The following is an 18,881-nucleotide window of genomic DNA, read 5'->3' as shown; positions in this document are numbered from 1 at the left end:
GTCCTCTTCAGTAGTCCCCGCCCGGAGATCCGAATGGGGGACTATTTTACCTCCGGAATATTTTACCCAAGAGGTCGCCATCATCATTTAACCATACAGTAAAGCTGCATGACCTTGATATTGTCATGTAAATCATTTATGACTTGCAGTTAAATATTTTGACGGTATTGCATCGCTAAGCTTCTCTGCGCGATTCCTGCACCTGACTTAAACATGAGCTGGAAATCTCAGGTAACGAACTTTACTCTTTGGTTAACTGACAGCTTGATGGCTTCATACCGTGAAGCGCCAAGATGTGGCCTGTATCTGTCCTTTTCGTGTTCAGAGTTGTACCTACTTTCTGGCAACACAACTAGCATCTCATTGCAATGCCTCGACTCTCTTAGGCATCCTGTGTAGTCCTGAAGTGACAGAGCGGCGTAAGCACTGTATGATACACCTACAATTGCCCAGTTATACGGATCTGAGGATGGTAACATGTGATGCCGACATTAGTAATCCAATAATTGTGTTTACACAGCGTTCTTGGAAAATACCGGGTGATCAAAAAGTCACTATAAATTTGAAACTTAATAAACCACGGAATAATGTAGATATAGAGGTAAAAACTGACACACATGCTTGCAGTGGCCTGGGGTTTTATTAGAAAAAAAAAACACAAAGTTCACAAAATGACCGACAGATGGCGCTGGATACCAAAACGTGTCAGTGACTGCGCATGACAATCGTGTATAAAAGGAGCTGTACTGAGAAAGAGAATCAAATGCGCCAGCAGTCGCAGCATGTTGACGTTACCGGAAAAGGCGCTTTTATTGAAGCTGTATTATCAGAATGGGGAATGTGCTAGTTCAGCGTTACGATCCTATCGCGATAGGAAGGGGATTCGAACGGGTAAAGGTCGGTTGACAAATGCAGCTGTGGCGACAATGATTTCGAAGTTCGAAGCCACGGGTTGTTTAGACGATAGACCCTGTAGTGGCCGACCGAGCACAAGGCGTAATGCTGCTGAGACAGTTCAGGAAGAAATAGAGACTGTAGCGGGTTCGTCTATGCACGGGGAAGTCAGCGCTCGTGCAGTCGCACGTCGCACCGGCATTCCACACACTACTGTTTCGTTGGCACTGAGGCGTACCCTCCGATGCTATCCGTACAAAATCCATCGGCATCATGAACTGTTACCTGGCAATTTAATGAAACGGAGGGCATTTGCGGTGTGGGCGTTTCAAAATATGGCGGAAGATGACAATTGGTTGAGTAACGTGTTGTGGACCGACGAAGCTCATTTCACGCTCCGATGGCCTGTCAACGTCCACAACTGCCGAATTTGGGCTACCGAAAATCCTAGAACTGTCGTGGAAACTCCATTGCACGACGGTATGGGTTGGATTTACCACATCTACCGTCATCGGGCCTTTTTTCTTCGAGGAAATGCGTGATTCTGGTTTTGTAACTGCTACCGTGACGGGTGAGAGGTACGCCGACATGTTGCAGAATCGCATCATCCCCAGCCGGGCTGATAAACACCCGCTGGAACGTACGATGTTTATGCAGGATGGCGCTCCACCCCATATTGCTAGACGCGTGAAAGATCTCTTGCGCGCGTCGTTTGGTGGTGGTCGTGTGCTCAGCCGCCACTTTCGTCATGCTTGGCCTCCCAGGTCCCCAGACCTCAGTCCGTGCGATTACTGGCTTTGGGGTTACTTGAAGTCGTAAATGTATCGTGATCAACCGACATCCGACGCCAATGCCTCACCATAACTCCGGACATGCTTTACAGTGATGTTCACAACATTATTCCTCGACTACAGCTATTGTTGAGGAATGATGGTGGACATATTGAGCATTTCCTGTAAAGAACATCATCTTTGCTTTGTCTTACTTTGTTATGCTAATTATTGCTATTCTGATCAGATGAAGCGCCATCTGTCGGACATTTTTTGAACTTTTGTATTTTTTTGGTTCTAACAAAACCCCATGTCATTCCAAGCATGTGTGTCAATTTGTACCTCTCTATCTACATTATTCCGTGATTTATTCAGTTTTCAAATTTATTCTGACTTTTTGATCACCAGGCGAATTCGTTCGCAAAAGAAGACCAGATTACGAAATTTTATTCGAAGCATGAGTTTCCATTTTATCATTAGTAATCAGAATTGATAATTCCATGTTGTTGTTATACTCCTACTGTCGTCAATGCTATGTGTCTCACCTCTTGAACGATTAGCATCCAAAAAATCACTTCATTATTTTATTCCATTTTCTAGGAATAGAGCCCTGATACGCCACTGCAAGACTGTTGAGTGGGACCGAGAAGTCTAATGAACACACTGTGAATCGAGAGTAAACCAATGAAAGACCATATTGATATGCAGTAGCAGAAATGAAATGAGCGACATCGAAATTGGGGATCACTTTACGGACGAAGCAAGGGATGTATAAGAGTCAGACAGAAATGTGATTCCTCGTAGAACTATTCTTTTTCTTAACTGTTGCTAGGCGACCTAGGGTGTTCTCTACATTCCTCTGACAATTTCTTTTCCTGTTTTTCCGGGTGCACCGTCTCCGTACCCCTTTGGAGATCATTCCTCCACCCCATCCGCAGTCTTCCTCGGCCCCTTCTGCCCTCCACGGATCCTGAGAATGTTACCCGCGGTTGGTTTTCCTCTTCCATCATAATTAGGTTCAAAATGGCTCTGAGCGCTATGAGACTTAACATCTGAGTCATCAGTCCCCTAGAACTTAGAACTACTTATACCTAACTAACCTAAGGGCATCACACACATCCATGCCCGTTTCAGGATTCGAACCTGCGACCGTAGCAGTCGGACTGAAGCGCCTAGAACCGCTCGGCCACCGCGGCCAGCCCATAATCAGGTGTGCTTCTTTTAGTACTCCGTGTTCAGACCACGAGTGGCCTATCGAGAGCATGCGACCGTCATGTCATCCTCATGGAGGATGCGGATAGGAGGGGCGTGGGGTCAGCACACCGCTCTCCCGGCCGTTATGATGGGATTCTTGACCGAAACCGCTACTATTCGGTCGAATAGCTCCTCAATTGGCATCACGAGGCTGAGTGCACCCCGAAAAATGGCAACAGCGCATGGCGGCCTGGATGGTCACCCATCCAAGTGCCGAACACGCCCGACAGCGCTTAACTTCGGTGATCTCACGGGAACCGGTGTATCCACTGCGGCAAGGCCATTGCCATAATTAGGTGTCTTGCCCACGTAAATCGCTTGTTCATCCGTCGGCCAACATCAGCTTATGAACACTGCTCTGCCAGTTCATGGTTTTTAATATCCTCCATTTCTCTGGTTGGTTCTGTGGTTTGGGGCCAAATACTTTTCTTAATAATTTCTGAGGACATTTCTCGTGGAGAGAAACAGTGGTCTGGTTACAGTACTTCAAAAATCGATAAAAACTAGTGTTGACAGCAATAAAATATTTATAGCAGTTTACATTCGTGGAGTCACAACGCCGCCACCACTACGATCATGGTATGGATGCTCTGAAGACGGTCACATTCTCACCAAAACCGGTAACCATTGCAAATAAAATAATTTCTTTTCGGTCAATACGGTTTTTAATCAATTTATAAAAATGTTCCTTAACATCTTTCACTCGAAGACTAGTAGTAGCTGTTCATCTGGTATCAAATGTTTAAGGCCCATATACAGGGTGTTACAAAAAGGTACGGCCAAACTTTCAGGAAACATTCCTCACACACAAAGAAAGAAAATATGCTATGTGGTCATGTGTCCGGAAACGCTTACTTTCCATGTTAGAGCTCATTTTATTACTTCTCTTCAAATCACATTGATCATGGAATGGAAACACACAGCAACAGAACGTACCGGCGTGACTTCAAACACTTTGTTACAGGAAATGTTCAAAATGTCCTCCGTAAGCGAGGATACATGCATCCACTCTCCATCGCATGGAATCCCTGATGCGCTGATGCAGCCCTGGAGAATGGCGTATTGTATCACAGCCGTCCACAATACGAGCACGAAGAGTCTCTACATTCGGTACCGGGGTTGCGTAGACAACAGCTTTCAAATGCCCCCATAAATGAAAGTGAAGAGTGTTAAGGTCAGAAGAGGGTGGAGGCCATGGAATTGGTCCGCCTCTACCAATCCATCGGTCACCGAATCTGTTGTTGAGAAGCGTACGAGCACTTCGACTGAAATGTGCAGGAGCTCCATCGTGCATGAACCATATGTTGTGTCTTACTTGTAAAGGCGCATGTTCTAGCAGCACAGGTAGAGTATCCCGTATGAAATCATGGCGGTGAATCGAGGATGTACAGTACATACTGACGAAACTAAAATGAGCTCTAACATGGAAATTAAGCGTTTCCGGACACATGTTCACATAACATCTTTTCTTTATTTGTGTGTGAGGAATGTTTCCTGAAAGTTTCGCCGTACCTTTTTGTAACACCCTGTATAGGTAACGGGAGAATTACACCGTAGTACAGTCTGATTTTAAAATTTCTAGAACTGTTCTACTGCACAACATGTCCCGTAAGCGCAAAAAATGCAATAATTGCCGCTCTGTTCCTTGTCTGAATCTCAATTTCCATTTTATTGTGCTTGCTAAAAATCCTTCCTAAATTACTGAAAATCTCTTTCTTTTAAAAGTGACGTCATCAACTGTCATCCGGGTATCACCCTTCGGTGCCTTTGTAACGAGTGGGCACTAAGTTTTTTCCTCATTAACTGGTTGTCTTTGCTGTTACTTATTGGACATAGTCCGCAAATGCAAGGCGATTTATTATTATTATTATTTTTCTTTCCTGTCTCAGACGTTATGTCTGGTTAAAAATGGAAAGTGACGCGGACCTTGATCAAGCGTGACTTCCTTTTAACTGTACCGTATATGTTACATTGCATTTAGGAACTTTCGGGTAATTGAACATGTATCAATAATTACAGATTTCTGTAGTTATATATATACATTTGGATGTAGCTGTATTGCATTGATGTACTGGTGGATATTGTGTGGTATGACTCCTGTAGTTGATAGTATAATTGGTATGATGTCAACCTTATCCTGATGCCACATGTCTTTGACTTCCTCAGGCAGTTGGATGTACTTTTCAATTTTTTCTCCTATTTTCTTCTGTATATTTGTTGTATTGGGTATGGATATTTCGATTAGCTGTATTAATTTCTTCTTTTTATTGGTGAGTATGATGTCAGGTTTGTTATGTGGTGGTGCTGTATCGGTTATAATGTTTCTGTTCCAGTATAAATTGTATTCATCATTCTCCAGTACATTTTGTGGTGCATACTTGTATGTGGGAACATGTTGTTTTGTAAGTTTATGTTGTAAGGCAAGCTGTTGATGTATTATTTTTGCTACATTGTCATGTCTTCTGGGGTATTCTGTATTTGCTAGTATTGTACATCCACTTGTGATGTGATCTACTGTTTCTATTTGTTGTTTGCAAAGTATGCATTTATCTGTTGTGGTATTGGGATCTTTAATAATATGCTTGCTGTAATATCTGGTGTTTATTGTTTGATCCTGTATTACAATCATGAATCCTTCCGTCTCACTGTATATATTGCCTTTTCTTAGCCATGTGTTGGATGCGTCTTGATCGATGTGTGGCTGTGTTAGATGATACGGGTGCTTGCCATGTAGTGTTTCCTTTTTCCAATTTACTTTCTTCGTGTCTGTTGATGTTATGTGATCTAAAGGGTTGTAGAAGTGGTTATGAAATTGCAGTGGTGTAGCCGATGTATTTATATGAGTGATTGCTTTGTGTATTTTGCTAGTTTCTGCTCGTTCTATAAAGAATTTTCTTAAATTGTCTACCTGTCCATAATGTAGCTTTTTTATGTCGCTAAATCCCCTTCCTCCTTCCTTTCTGCATAATGTGAATCTTTCTGTTGCTGAATGTATGTGCTGTATTCTATATTTGTGGCATTGTGATCGTGTAAGTGTATTGAGTGCTTCTACGTCTAGGTCTAGTCCATTTCACTACTCCAAATGAGTAGGTCAATATTGGTATAGCGTAAGTATTTATAGCTTTTGTCTTGTTTCTTGCTGTCAATTCTGTTTTCAGTACTTTTGTTAGTCTTTGTCTATATTTTTCTTTTAGTTCTTCTTTAATATTTGTATTATCTATTCCTATTTTTTGTCTGTATCCTAGATATTTATAGGCATCCGTTTTTTCCATCGCTTCTATGCAGTCGCTGTGGTTATCCAATATGTAATCTTCTTGTTTAGTGTGTTTTCCCTTGACTATGCTATTTTTCTTACATTTGTCTGTTCCAAAAGCCATATTTATATCATTGCTGAATACTTCTGTTATCTTTAGTAATTGGTTGAGTTGTTGATTAGTTGCTGCCAGTAGTTTTAGATCATCCATGTATAGCAAATGTGTGATTTTGTGTGGGTATGTTCCAGTAATATTGTATCCATAATTTGTATTATTTAGCATGTTGGATAGTGGGTTCAGAGCAAGGCAGAACCAGAAAGGACTTAATGAGTCTCCTTGGTATATTCCACGCTTAATCTGTATTGGCTGTGATGTGATATTATTTGAGTTTGTTTGGATATTAAGTGTGGTTTTCCAATTTTTCATTACTATGTTTAGGAACTGTATCAATTTAGGATCTACTTTGTATATTTCCAATATTTGTAGTAACCATGAGTGGGGTACACTATCAAAAGCTTTTTGGTAATCAATGTATGCGTAGTGTAGCGACCTTTGTTTAGTTTTAGCTTGATATGTCACCTCTGCATCTATTATCAGTTGCTCTTTACATCCTCGTGCTCCTTTGCAACAGCCTTTGTGTTCTTCATTTATAATTTTGTTCTGTGTCGTATGTGTCATTAATTTCTGTTTAATGATTGAAGTTAATATTGTGTATATTGTTGGTAGGCATGTTATGGGGCGATATTTAGCTGGGTTCGCTGTGTCTGCTTGATCTTTAGGTTTCAGATAAGTTATTCCATGTGTAAGTGTATCAGGGAATGTGTATGGGTCTGCAATGTAACTGTTAAATAATTTAGTTAGATGTGAATGTGTTGAGGTGAACTTCTTTAACCAGAAATTTGCTGTTTTATCATTTCCAGGGGCTTTCCAATTGTGAGTAGAATTAATTGCTTGGGTGGCTTCATGTTGCAAAATTATCACTTCAGGCATTTGTGGTATCATCTTGTATGTGTCTGTTTCTGCTTGTATCCACCGTGCATGCCTGTTATGTTGTACCGAGTTTGACCATATGTTGCTCCAGAAGTGTTCCATGTCTGTTATGTTTGGTGGATTGTCTATTTTAATGTGTGTGTTATCTGTTGTCTGGTAAAATTTCTTTTGGTTTGTGTTGAATGTTTGGTTTTGTTTCCTTCTATTTTCACTTTTTTTGTATCTTCTAAGTCGTTTGGCCAATGCTTGTAATTTCTGCTTCTTTTCATCTAATTGCTCTATCACTTCTTGTTGTGAGATTTTACCTAACCTTTTTCGTTTTTTTTCTGACATTTCATTTCTTATAAATTGTGTTAGCTGTCCGATGTCTTTTCTCAGTTTTTCTATTTTGATCTGTAGCCTATGTTGCCATGCTGGTTTTGTGGGTTTCTTCTGTGTGTTGGTTGGTTCTGATCTCTGCCTAGTGTGTATATTTAGTGTAGTGAGTGCTCCTATATACACCAGTAGTTGTAACTCTTCTATAGTTGTATATTCATTTATTTTGTTGTGTATGATTGTGTTGATTGTTTTTATTGTTGTTTCGACTTGTGGGTTATTTGGTGGTCTATGCAAGAATGGTCTAATGTCTGTATTTGTGTCTTTGTATTCTATATATGTTAGCTGAAATTTTTCTTCTATATCTAACATGTGTGTCACTTCGTGTTCTATTTGTGCTTGTTCTGGTGGCTGTCTTAAGATTTCGTTTTCCTCTGATTGTTTAATTGATGCGTGTTGTTCTTTGTTTGTTTTCTCTGGGATGTTTGAGTCCATTACTGTATTTTCTTCTTCTTCTAATTCCACATTATTTTGTTCCAGTATTTGTTGTACTTGTTGTTTGATGTTTTCTAATTCTTAATGGGGTATCCTGTTATTTTTGATTATTACACGGATCTGATCAGCTAGTCGTTGTTCTGTTAAAAATTTTAATTCTGGGTATCTGGTAATAAATGTTGTGATCTGTATCCAGTTGTGTTGGTTCCTAGGTTTGTTGCTTGGTAATAACAGAACATGAGGTGTCGGTTAACTTCATCTGACCATCTCATCCTCTGTCTTTGTTTTCCTTCTAGGGTGGTTGCAGGAAGCATATCCTGCAAAACACCTCTATTTGGATTTAAATCATTTTCCAGTTGGCTAGCAGTGTCGTTACCATTGTGGGCGGGCATAGGGTTCAAGCGTCGTCCCCGACCATGACGGCGCTTGTCCGAGGCTTCTTTAGTTCTGTCCTGAACCAACTAATCACACTAAAAGGGGGGTTAGCCCTATTAGTGGTTTGTTCTTTTCGTCGCCTTTTACGACTGGCAGAACATTCCGGAGGCCTATTCTTTTCCCGGGCCATTATTATTATTATTATTATTATTATCAAAAATAGACCTCGAGGAAGAAATTTATGGAAATGAACGTCTGGAGCAAAGAACTGTATGGAAATGATTCTTGGGCTGTGGGAAAGTGGGTAAAGAAGAGAAACGTTAGGGATATGGTGCTATAAAAGATGATGAAAATTTAGTGGACTGTTAAGGAAAACGGTTATTCTCCGCGGAATCGTCGAGGAATGTTCGGAGAATACTGAATAGAAAAAGGACTGGATGATTTGTTCAGGGAATGACCTCCACGGTTCTAGAGGGAGCCGAATAGGGTGAAAACCACAGAGGACGACAGAGGTAACGATATACACGGTGTGGCCGAAATACGGAAACACCAAAGAAGTGATCCCCCATACCTAATACGGTGTAGGAAAAACGTTGGAATTCAGAAAAACTTCCAGTCATCTTGAAATGGATAGATACTGGTCCTACAAAAAGGCTGCGATATCAGTAAGCGATGATGGAGGAAGATAGCGATGACACACTTCCGCCCCGAAGCAGACCACAAAGGCCCAATACTATTGACAACAGCTGACTGTGGTGGCGAGGGTAGTTGCAACAATGCTTCCAGTTGTTCACAGAACCAGTCCTGGATGACGCAAGTTGTGTGAACACGGGCGTTGTCGTCTTGGAACGCAGCATCACCTTTGGGAAAGAAAGATGGTAGATAGCGATGACACACTTCCGCCCCGAAGCAGACCACAAAGGCCCAATACTATTGACATCAGCTGACTGTGGTGGCGAGGGTAGTTGCAACAATGCTTCCAGTTGTTCACAGAACCAGTCCTGGATGACGCGAGTTGTGTGAACACGGGCGTTGTCGTCTTGGAACGCAGCATCACCTTTGGGAAAGAAAGATGGTACCGTGGCTTGATCATCCAAAATGGGCACATAAGACATGGGACTAATGCGATCTCGCTGTGTGAACTTGGGACGCGTGGAATACCATGATATGGCTGCCCAAATGATCACCGAACCCCTGCCATATTTCACTGTTGGAACTTAACGACGGACAGAAGTTGGAAACATTCTCCAACAAAACTCATCCTATCGCACGACTTTCTTTCATTGCTCCACAGTCCAGGTGTTGTAACTTCGGCGTCCCGCTTTCCTGTTACGGGCATTTGCATCACTGGCCAGTGGTTTTGGAATTCCAGCTAACCCTGCAGGTCCCTGTTTAAGAAGCTTTCTACGTGTTGTTTCGTTGCTAAAATGGTTCGGCAGTGCTACCTTTAATTCTTCAGTATCTTTCGCAGTTCAAAAATGGTTCAAATGGCTCTGAGCACTATGGGACTCAACTGCTGAGGTCATTAGTCCCCTAGAACTTAGAACTAGTTAAACCTAACTAACCTAAGGACATCACACACATCCATGCCCGAGGCAGGATTCGAACCTGCGACCGTAGCGGTCTCGTGGTTCCAGACTGCAGCTTTCGCAGTTGGGTCTTCTTATGTTTTGTCACAGTCGTCTTCAGTGACTGTCTGTCACGATCACTAGACTCACATTTTCGTCGTTTTTGTGACTTGGTGGCTGATGTTTTTCTGATTTCCCTGAGTGTGGTAAAAACCTTCGATACGACCCTTCTTGAAACAACAAACACTTCGGCTACCTCGGTTACGGATGCATCTACCTTACAAGAGGACTACTTTCGAATTCACTTAGCTCCAACATATGCACTCGTCAGTACACACAACACTCTTCTGACCAAGACTGACACTTGCAACGTACTGAGCTCACTGCACAGGTGTCGTTACTGGTCAAATACAGCAGCATAACCTGCTGGTTTGACTAGCATATGTATGTCCTGCTAAGCCCGCAGGACAGCACAGGTAGTTTAAGTTGTGGAAAGGGGCCAAAATAAGCGGTTGTCAGTTGCACTCGAACATACAAGAGCGAAGAAATTATTTTTTTTTAAAAAAACAACACAGCTTTAGTTTTGGAACTTAACTACCGGCTGAATGCGCCATACAATGTCATACCTCAAGGGTAAGACCACTTTTATTTAAAAACGGCTGAAAGCCAGTAACTTAAAGCTCAACCAAAATCAGAAATTCAAAGGGAAGCGTTATCTTAAAACAGTTCCTTAATTACGCTGAAGGCCCATAGAATCTGACCCTTCAAGAGCAAACAAATTCAAAATCGGCTCAAGGCCCAACACTTACGACTAAATAACATTAATTTTAACAATGCCTAAGGCTTTACGTAAAACAGTTCTTTAAATTGTGTTGAAGGCCCAAACAATCTTACGCCTTAAAGGCAAAACAACATTAATTTAAATTCGGTTGGAAGCCATACAAATACAATCAACAAGAACAAATAAGAAAAGGTAGTACACCCAAGGACACTCAGAAGTTCCGAGGGTCGGCCTGGAATTCAAACACTAATGCTCGCTTAGGTCAGACAGGCAGTCGGCCCAACCATTGTCGATCAGACGAAAACCCAACCGACAGACAGTCAATAGACCCACTGACAGGATAACTTCCGCTTCACCCAGGCCAGCACACAACAGGGAGTTCAATGGAACAACGTAGAAGGTGTCGGCGCCCACAACATTGAGCTGTCTAACTACACACCAAGCTCGACAGCGACAACATGAGGAGGAAAATACACTGCCTGAATTTACGTCAAAGGCCAGGGCAAGTAACCGGAACGTTATCGGCCACAATGCAGAAGATTCTGCTGGTGCACTTCAGTTCAAATAACCAAGCACAGTTAAACTTCACCGGAGGGTGGCTAAAATTTGCCAACTTTAAAACACACATTGTTGCTCGCCGAAATATCCCAACAGCCGACAACGAACTCCAAACGACACAATGTGAACAGTTGTGACTTGCTGGTAGATTAAATCAAAACTCAAGTTTCGTGTTCGGGATCGGTGAGCCACGAATCTCGTAGCAATGGGAACAGCACCACACACTCCGACACCACATAGACGCCGCCAGCGCTCCCGGCCAAACCACGCGCCGCGGATATTTCCTCGCTGCTCCACGCCAACCGACCAACTGCCCAGGCCCGGAAACGGTGAAAGGAGCAAATATACGTCGGCCGATGAGACGACCAACCAACGGTCGTCCCTCTCGAATCTCCCACCGTCAGACAGTTCATGTGTGTCGCCAGCGGTCGGCGAGCACTGGCTGTCGGCGCCCCACCGGCGCTCCGTCCCAGACTTCACTGCTGCTGCGTCCCGACTGCACTGCTGCTGCGTCCCGACTGCACTGCTGGTCCGTCTCGAACTCACTTCCAGACACACACGACGACCCGGAAATGCTATCGGTCGCTCCAGAGATGGTACGACAGTGCACTTATCGATACGCGCTGCTGCTGCCGCTCATGGGCAAGTAAGGCAGGAAGATAGTGACGCCAGTAAATGGAATAATAAAACGAGGCGGGAGTACCGTAATAGAAGATGACAAACAATAAATGGGATAAACGCGAGCCGTGCACAGCTCATTTGTGTTCAAGCATGTATTTCTCGCGACGTTTCCACATTTTTCTTGAACCTCTGTATCTAGCGCATAATTCAGGAGGTAGGGGGGCAAGTGCTTCGTACTATCAGATGAGGGCACTGGCACAAGAGAAGAGTTCGTTGCGGGTCGCATCGCAGTAGTCAGAAAACTGATGAACCAAAAAGAGAGCAAGCTACAATACAAAAAAAGAAAAGTCTGAATGGCTGTCAACACAATTTTATTTCATTCCTCACGCAGCTGTTCCAATTCATTGCGGGTTACTGGAAGAGCATCACTGCAACCATCATCAGTTGCCAGAATGAGATTTTCACTCTGCAGCGGAGTGTGCGCTGATATGAAACTTCCTGGCAGATTAAAACTCGTTCCGGCACACAGTTTTAATCTGCCAGGAAGTTTCGTGTCAACGCACACTCCGCTGCAGAGTGAAAATCTCATTCTGGGAACATCCCCCATGCTGTGGCTAAGCCATGTCTCTGCAATATCCTTTCTTCCAGGAGTGCTAGTTCTGCAAGGTTCGCAGGAGAGCTTCCGTAAAGTTTGGAAGGTAGGAGACGAGGTACTGGCAGAAGTAAAGCTGTGAGGACAGGGCGTGAGTCGTGGTTGGGTAGCTCAGATGGTAGAGCACTTGCCCACGAAAGGCAAAGGTCCCGAGTTCGAGTCTCTGTCCGGCACACAGTTTTAATCTGTCAGGAAGTTTCATCATGAGTTGGTTGGTTGATTTGAAGGAGGGGACCGAACAGTGAGGTCATTTGTCCCATCGGATGAGGGAAGGATGGGGGAAGGAAATCGGCTGATTTGGGTTTTCCGTGATTTTCCTAAAACGCTTCAGCCAAATGCCGGGATGGTTCCTTTTAGAGGTTCAAATGGTTCTGAGCACTATGGGACTTAACATCTGACGTCATCAGTCCCCTAGAACTTAGAACTACTTAAACCAAACTAACCTCAGGACATCACACACGTCCATACCCGAGGCAGGAGTCGAACCTACGACTGTAGCAGCAACGCGGTTACGACTGAAGCGCCTAGAACCGCTCGGCCACAGCAGCCGGCTGACCAGGATGAATTGGGGCAGGTCTGCTGGCGTGGATCGCCGAGACGGAACTGCTGGTACTGCCGAGGCGTAGGGCGTAACTCACGTAGCACTGTCCGGCGGCGGCCTAAATATCTGAGTGGCTCTGCGAGGGCTCGTGACCTGTCGCAGCTAAGTGGTACCTAAAGGGGCCTGCACACGTTCAATATTTTTTGACAATACTACGAGGATAGTCCCAAAAGTAAGGTCTCCTACTTGTTTATAAGTTCATAGACCTGTTTATTTCTACAATGGCTTATATCAGTTTACAGCTTGAACATTTAGCTATTTTTCGATGTAATCATCATTTCTGTCGATGCATTTTTGTAGACGCTGTGGCAGTTTTTGTACGCCCATGTCATGCCAGCTCGCCGCCATGCTGTTCAGAAAGTTATGAACCTCTTCTTTCACCTCGTTGTCGGAGCTGAATCGCTTTCTTTTAACCTAGGGAACAGGTGATAGTCACTGGGCGCCGAGTCAGGACTATAGGGCGGGAGGGAGATTATGTTCCACTGAAACTGTTGCAGGAGAGCAACGGTTTGCCGAGCGATGTGTGGGCGAGCGTTGTCATAGAGGATGTGTACGCCCTTGCTCAACATTGCTCTTCTCCGGTAATGAATTGCCCGTTTGAGTTTTTCCAGAGTCTCACAGTACTTGTCAGCGTCAATTGTGGTCCCAGCGATTCAGCTGCGACGACGAGGTGAAAGAAGAGGTTCATAACTTTCTGAACAGCATGGCGGCGAGCTGGTATGACATGAGCATACAAAAACTGCCACAGCGTCTACAAAAATGCATCGACGGAAATGGTGATTATGTCGAAAAGTAGCTAAATGTTCAAGCTGTACACTGATGTAAACCATTGTAGAAATAAACAGGTCTATGTACTTACCAAAAAAAAAATAGGAGACCTTACTTATGGCATTACCCTCGTAGTTTCTCAGACATTCACTATACTGAAGCGACCTCACACTGTCAATAACACTGACAAAAATTGTCGGTTTGGCAACGCGATTTGTCAAGTTTAAAACGTGGAACACTTAAAAGAAAAATCGTGTGCTGCAATTATATTATCTTTAGCTGGCAAGCAACAGACAACAACGAAGAAGAGGAAATGGGCCAGAGATTGGTTGAAAAAAGGAGCGACTGGTCACATCTTAATTTACTGACATAAATCAGACTCACGGACCCGAAAGGATTTCATAACTTATGTTCCGATGAGTAGTGCATCGTACAAGTTATTAGTGTCGATATGAAGTAAAATACAAAAGCAAAATAGGTCGATGAGAGAGGTAGCAGCATTCGACAAGATATTAGGACTAAATTAGAGATGCGTGGCGGCAGACAGGTCATTCTAACACTCCAAGTTTAGTTCTGTAATAGCAGCAAGTAAAGTTAGCAAAATAGTATGGCAACCTCTGAGGCGATAGTATCTGCACAGCAAGAACCTTTTATGTAATTAACGTAAAAGAGTTTTTTTACGCTTTGTGATAATTTGGTGAATCTGAAATTCATTATGCATACCTCTTACTAATGATTGCACCTGTACAACTTTTTTTCGAAATGGGAGCCTTTTTCAAAAGTGCTATGCAACACAACAATCTATACTATTTTTTCAAATTAATCAATTCTACATCTACATCCCTGCTCCGCAAGCCACCTGACGGTGTGTGGCGGAGGATACCTTGAGTACCTCTATCTGTTCTCCCTCTAATCCAGTCGCGTATTGTTCGTGGAAAGAAAGATTGTCGGTATGCCTCTGTGTGAGCTCTAATCTCTCTGATTTTATCCTCATGGTCTCTTCGCGAGATATACGTAGGTGGGAGGAATATACTGCTTGACTCCTCGGTGAAGTTACGTTCTCGAAACTTCAACAAAAGCCCGTACCGAGCTACTGAGCGTCTCTCTTGCTTTCGCGACTACTAAATGATCCTGTAACGAAGCGCGCTGCTCTCAGTTGGATCTTCTCTCTCTCTTTTATCAACCCTTTCTGGTACGGAACCCACACCGGTGAGCAGTATTCAAGCAGTGGGCGAACAAGTGTACTGTAACCTACGTCCTTAGTTTTCGGACTGCATTTCGTTAGGATTATTTCAATGACTGTATGGCATCTGCTTTACCGACGATTAATTTCATATGGTTATTCCAATTTAAATCACTCCTAATGCCTACTCACATATAATTTATGAAAGTAACTGCCTCCAGTTGCTGACCTGCTATATTGTAGCTAAATGGCTAAGGATCTTTCTACGTACAGTATTCGCAGCTCATTACACTTGTCTATAAATTGAGATTCAATTAAGCAATGCTGTAGAAAATCCTCCGTCAACCATCCCAAACTGGTACATAAAAATACAGTGATTAGCCTTGCATAGAGCCCTTAAAATTCTTTTGTGTTAAAGACGGTTTAAAAATGGAATCTGAGGTATGACATGCACAACGGCGAATTGAAGAAATAGCGCACGCTAACGACGAGTGGCTGGTTTCTGAAGCTCTGTCAACATCTGAAACCGTCAATATTTGACCTCACATGTTCAGTGTCTACTGACAATAACGGGAGTTTTTGAGCTCCATCCATACCGGTCATCAGAGTTTCTAGTACTGACAATACTTCAATAACGCCATCAGACGGTCAATTACTAACAGTTTGACAGTATTACTGAACGTGTGAGGGCCTCTTACCCGCCAGCACACACTGCTTCTAGAAGCACGCTGTGAAGGCAACGTGAACTCCGAGGCCAGAAAAGCAGTTTAAGCACGTCCCTCCTGGCGACGCAGCTACCCGCACAGCCTCCTTGGTGTGCGGAAAAATCTACTATTAGGCGGACACTGTACACAACATACGATGGCAGGTCACGTAACTTTTCCTGAGTACGGCACTACACTTCAAACTTAGACAGATATGCGGCACTGTTTTTCAACATAATCACCAAGTTTCTGTAAACAACGGTCGGAGCGTTGTACCAGTCGCTGAGTTCCTCGACAATGGAAGTCCAGCCTGGTCACGGGGACATTTAGAGGAAGCGATACGTGAACGTGTCATCGTTCGAAATTCTCATGCCCCTATATGTTCTTTCAGCCTACGAAAAAGACGGAAACCGCGTGTTGCACGATGTGGACTTCCCGACCAGCTTCACATTTCACTACGGCAGGATGCGACGTTCCGTTTGGCTTATATACTGTCAGAATTTCAAGCTGCATCTGTCTGCAGTTATAAGCATTTGCTCACAAGGATCATAATGCGCCGCGTACTTCAACTCTGGAGTACGTTTTCAGCTGCTGCGGTATTTCGCTCGCACACCGTGATGCTCCTGTTATCCGTACGGCAGTACAACTGTGTGTGCAGTAAACGCGGATCCATTGCTCTCTTATGAAAATGCAACACTCTTGCTGCTCAATGGCTTTCGTGGGCCCTCATACACTACATATTTATTCCGCAATAATTTTGCGTCAATAGAGGGTCTTTCCGTAAGAGCGTGCAAAAATGTAACAGGATACAGAGGATGCTTCACTGAACGATTTGAGGTAGGGAACCTGGGATCTATAGCGTCCCCAGTGCTATATTACGAAAGAACTTGAATAACAGTATTTATAAATTGAATAATATGTTTTTATCGTGTAGCCGTAAAATAATAATCTCTCTGTCCAAGTTTCAAATGCAAAGAAATAATTTATGACAAAGTGATCTAAAGAGACGACAAGATACGCTCTTTTGTTAATTTTTTTAGTCGTCTTTTTTACTTCCTTTTTTGTCTTGATGTGTATCGACGGACATCTTGCGAGTGTTGGCAAATGTAAGCATATTTGTATGAGTTAAGCATATAATATACTGATTTAATATTATTGTGCACTTTTAATTTGTAAGAGGTGGTCCCGATTTCATGTCCGCCTTCCTTGAATTAACCTGCATTCAAGTAATTTACAGTTCAACAATCGCAGCAGCCGATGCAGCCAACGACGCCATTACGTGGCGATATTAACTTATGAAAAATTAGCGGAAGCGGAAAACTCGCCCGCTATTAACATAGTATTAATTTTTCTCCACAGCCGCCCGACGTTGCAGAAAATACTTAGCTTTAAGATTCTTATTTTCAGTACCATAGCCGAGACCCAGAGCCAGGACTCTGACTACAATACAATGGTTAACGGAGGTAAGAAAAAGACTCTCGCGCGTGTGTGGGCCGCAATTGTAATTAATAACTAAAGATCTTATGCTTTAAGGTGAACTGACTAGCCGAGGAAATTAATATGAAAAGTTTATTACATTGTACAACTTATATGCTCATGTTTTAAGATTCAGAGAGTCTAACATTCATTAACCTAACAAATAATTTAAGATTAATATTGCTAAGAAGGAGAACTTCAGGAAAGCATTTAATCGTAAAATCAAAATTAAATGGAATATCATTTTTATTAAGGACCACCACGTAAGTCGGCAACAATCAAATTATATATATATATATATATATATATATATATATATATATATATATATATATATATATATATTAAATTACGACGGCCGACGGACGCGAGTGATCGAAGAAGCCAGCTGAAGGAGATAATAGGAATAAAGTCACATTAATGCGTACATTTTTGTTTACGTTAGTTACACTTAACTAACACAATGAACGTACCATTTCTTCTGTATCTCACAAAATGTGCTCAAACTGACTGCCATCAACCTCAACGCGAGCACGACATGGGCAAAGAAGATTTTGACGCACCCTGGCCAACATTCCTGGTGTGTTTCCTATCACATCACAGGCAGCTACATTTCTGGCAACTAATTCCATCTTCGTACCCACTTGGGTCTCATATACAAGTGACTACACTTTTAGGAACCTCGCAGGCCATGGAACACGATCAGGAAGTACAGCACTGAGATGGCTGCGGACATCCGCTCTGAAGTGAGGCGGTGCGCCGTCATGTTGTATCCATATCCTCTGACGAACAGCCGAGGGTACATTCTCCTACAACTCAGAACTCTTTGCACGCACCTGGAGTACAGGTGGCCATTCACACGCTCAGGTAGAAGATATGGACCAGTGAGATTGTCGCCTACAATGCCGGCCCAGGTTGTTGTTGTTGTTGTGGTCTTCAGTCCTGAGACTGGTTTGATGCAGCTCTCCATGCTACTCTATCCTGTGCAAGCTTCTTCGTCTCCCAGTACCTACTGCAACCTACATCCTTCTGAATCTGCTTAGTGTATTCATCTCTTGGTCTCCCTCTACGATTTTTACCCTACACGATGCCCTCCAATACTAAATTGGTGATCCCTTGATGCCTCAGAACATGTCCTACCAACCGATCCCTTCTTCTGGTCAAGTTGTGCCACAAACTTCTCTTCTCCCCAATCCTATTCAATACTTCCTCATTAGTTATGTGATCTACCCATCTGATCTTCAGCATTCTTCTGTAGCACCACATTTCGAAAGCTTCTATTCCTTGTCCAAACTATTTACCGTCCATGTTTCCCTTCCATACATGGCTACACTCCATACAAATACTTTCAGAAATGACTTCCTGACAAATCTATACTCGATGTTAACAAATTTCTCTTCTTCAGAAACGCTTTCCTTGCCATTGCCAGTCTACATTTTATATCCTCTCTACTTCGACCATCATCAGTTATTTTGCTCCCCTAATAGCAAAACTCCTTTACTACCTAATTGTCTCATTTCCTAATCTAATACCCTCAACATCTCCCGACTTAATTCGACTACATTCCATGATCCTCGTTTTGCTTTTGTTGATGTTCATCTTATATCCACCCTTCAAGACAC

At 42.9% G+C, this 18,881-nt stretch overlaps 1 protein-coding gene and 1 pseudogene across 1 annotated transcript in view; both read right to left on the bottom strand.

The window, feature by feature from the left end:
- Positions 1–18,881, bottom strand: part of LOC126215147 (uncharacterized) — a 393,554-nt gene that overhangs the window by 225,468 nt on the left and 149,205 nt on the right. The gene's annotated exons all lie outside the window — the stretch shown is intronic.
- Positions 3,089–3,206, bottom strand: LOC126215439 (5S ribosomal RNA; annotated as a pseudogene).

The sequence above is a fragment of the Schistocerca nitens genome, chromosome 12 (assembly GCF_023898315.1).
Source record: "Schistocerca nitens isolate TAMUIC-IGC-003100 chromosome 12, iqSchNite1.1, whole genome shotgun sequence".
In the NCBI taxonomy this organism is placed as follows: Eukaryota; Metazoa; Arthropoda; class Insecta; order Orthoptera; family Acrididae; genus Schistocerca; species Schistocerca nitens.
Note: the sequence above shows the minus strand (reverse complement) of the source record. Positions and strands in the feature narration are given on the sequence as shown.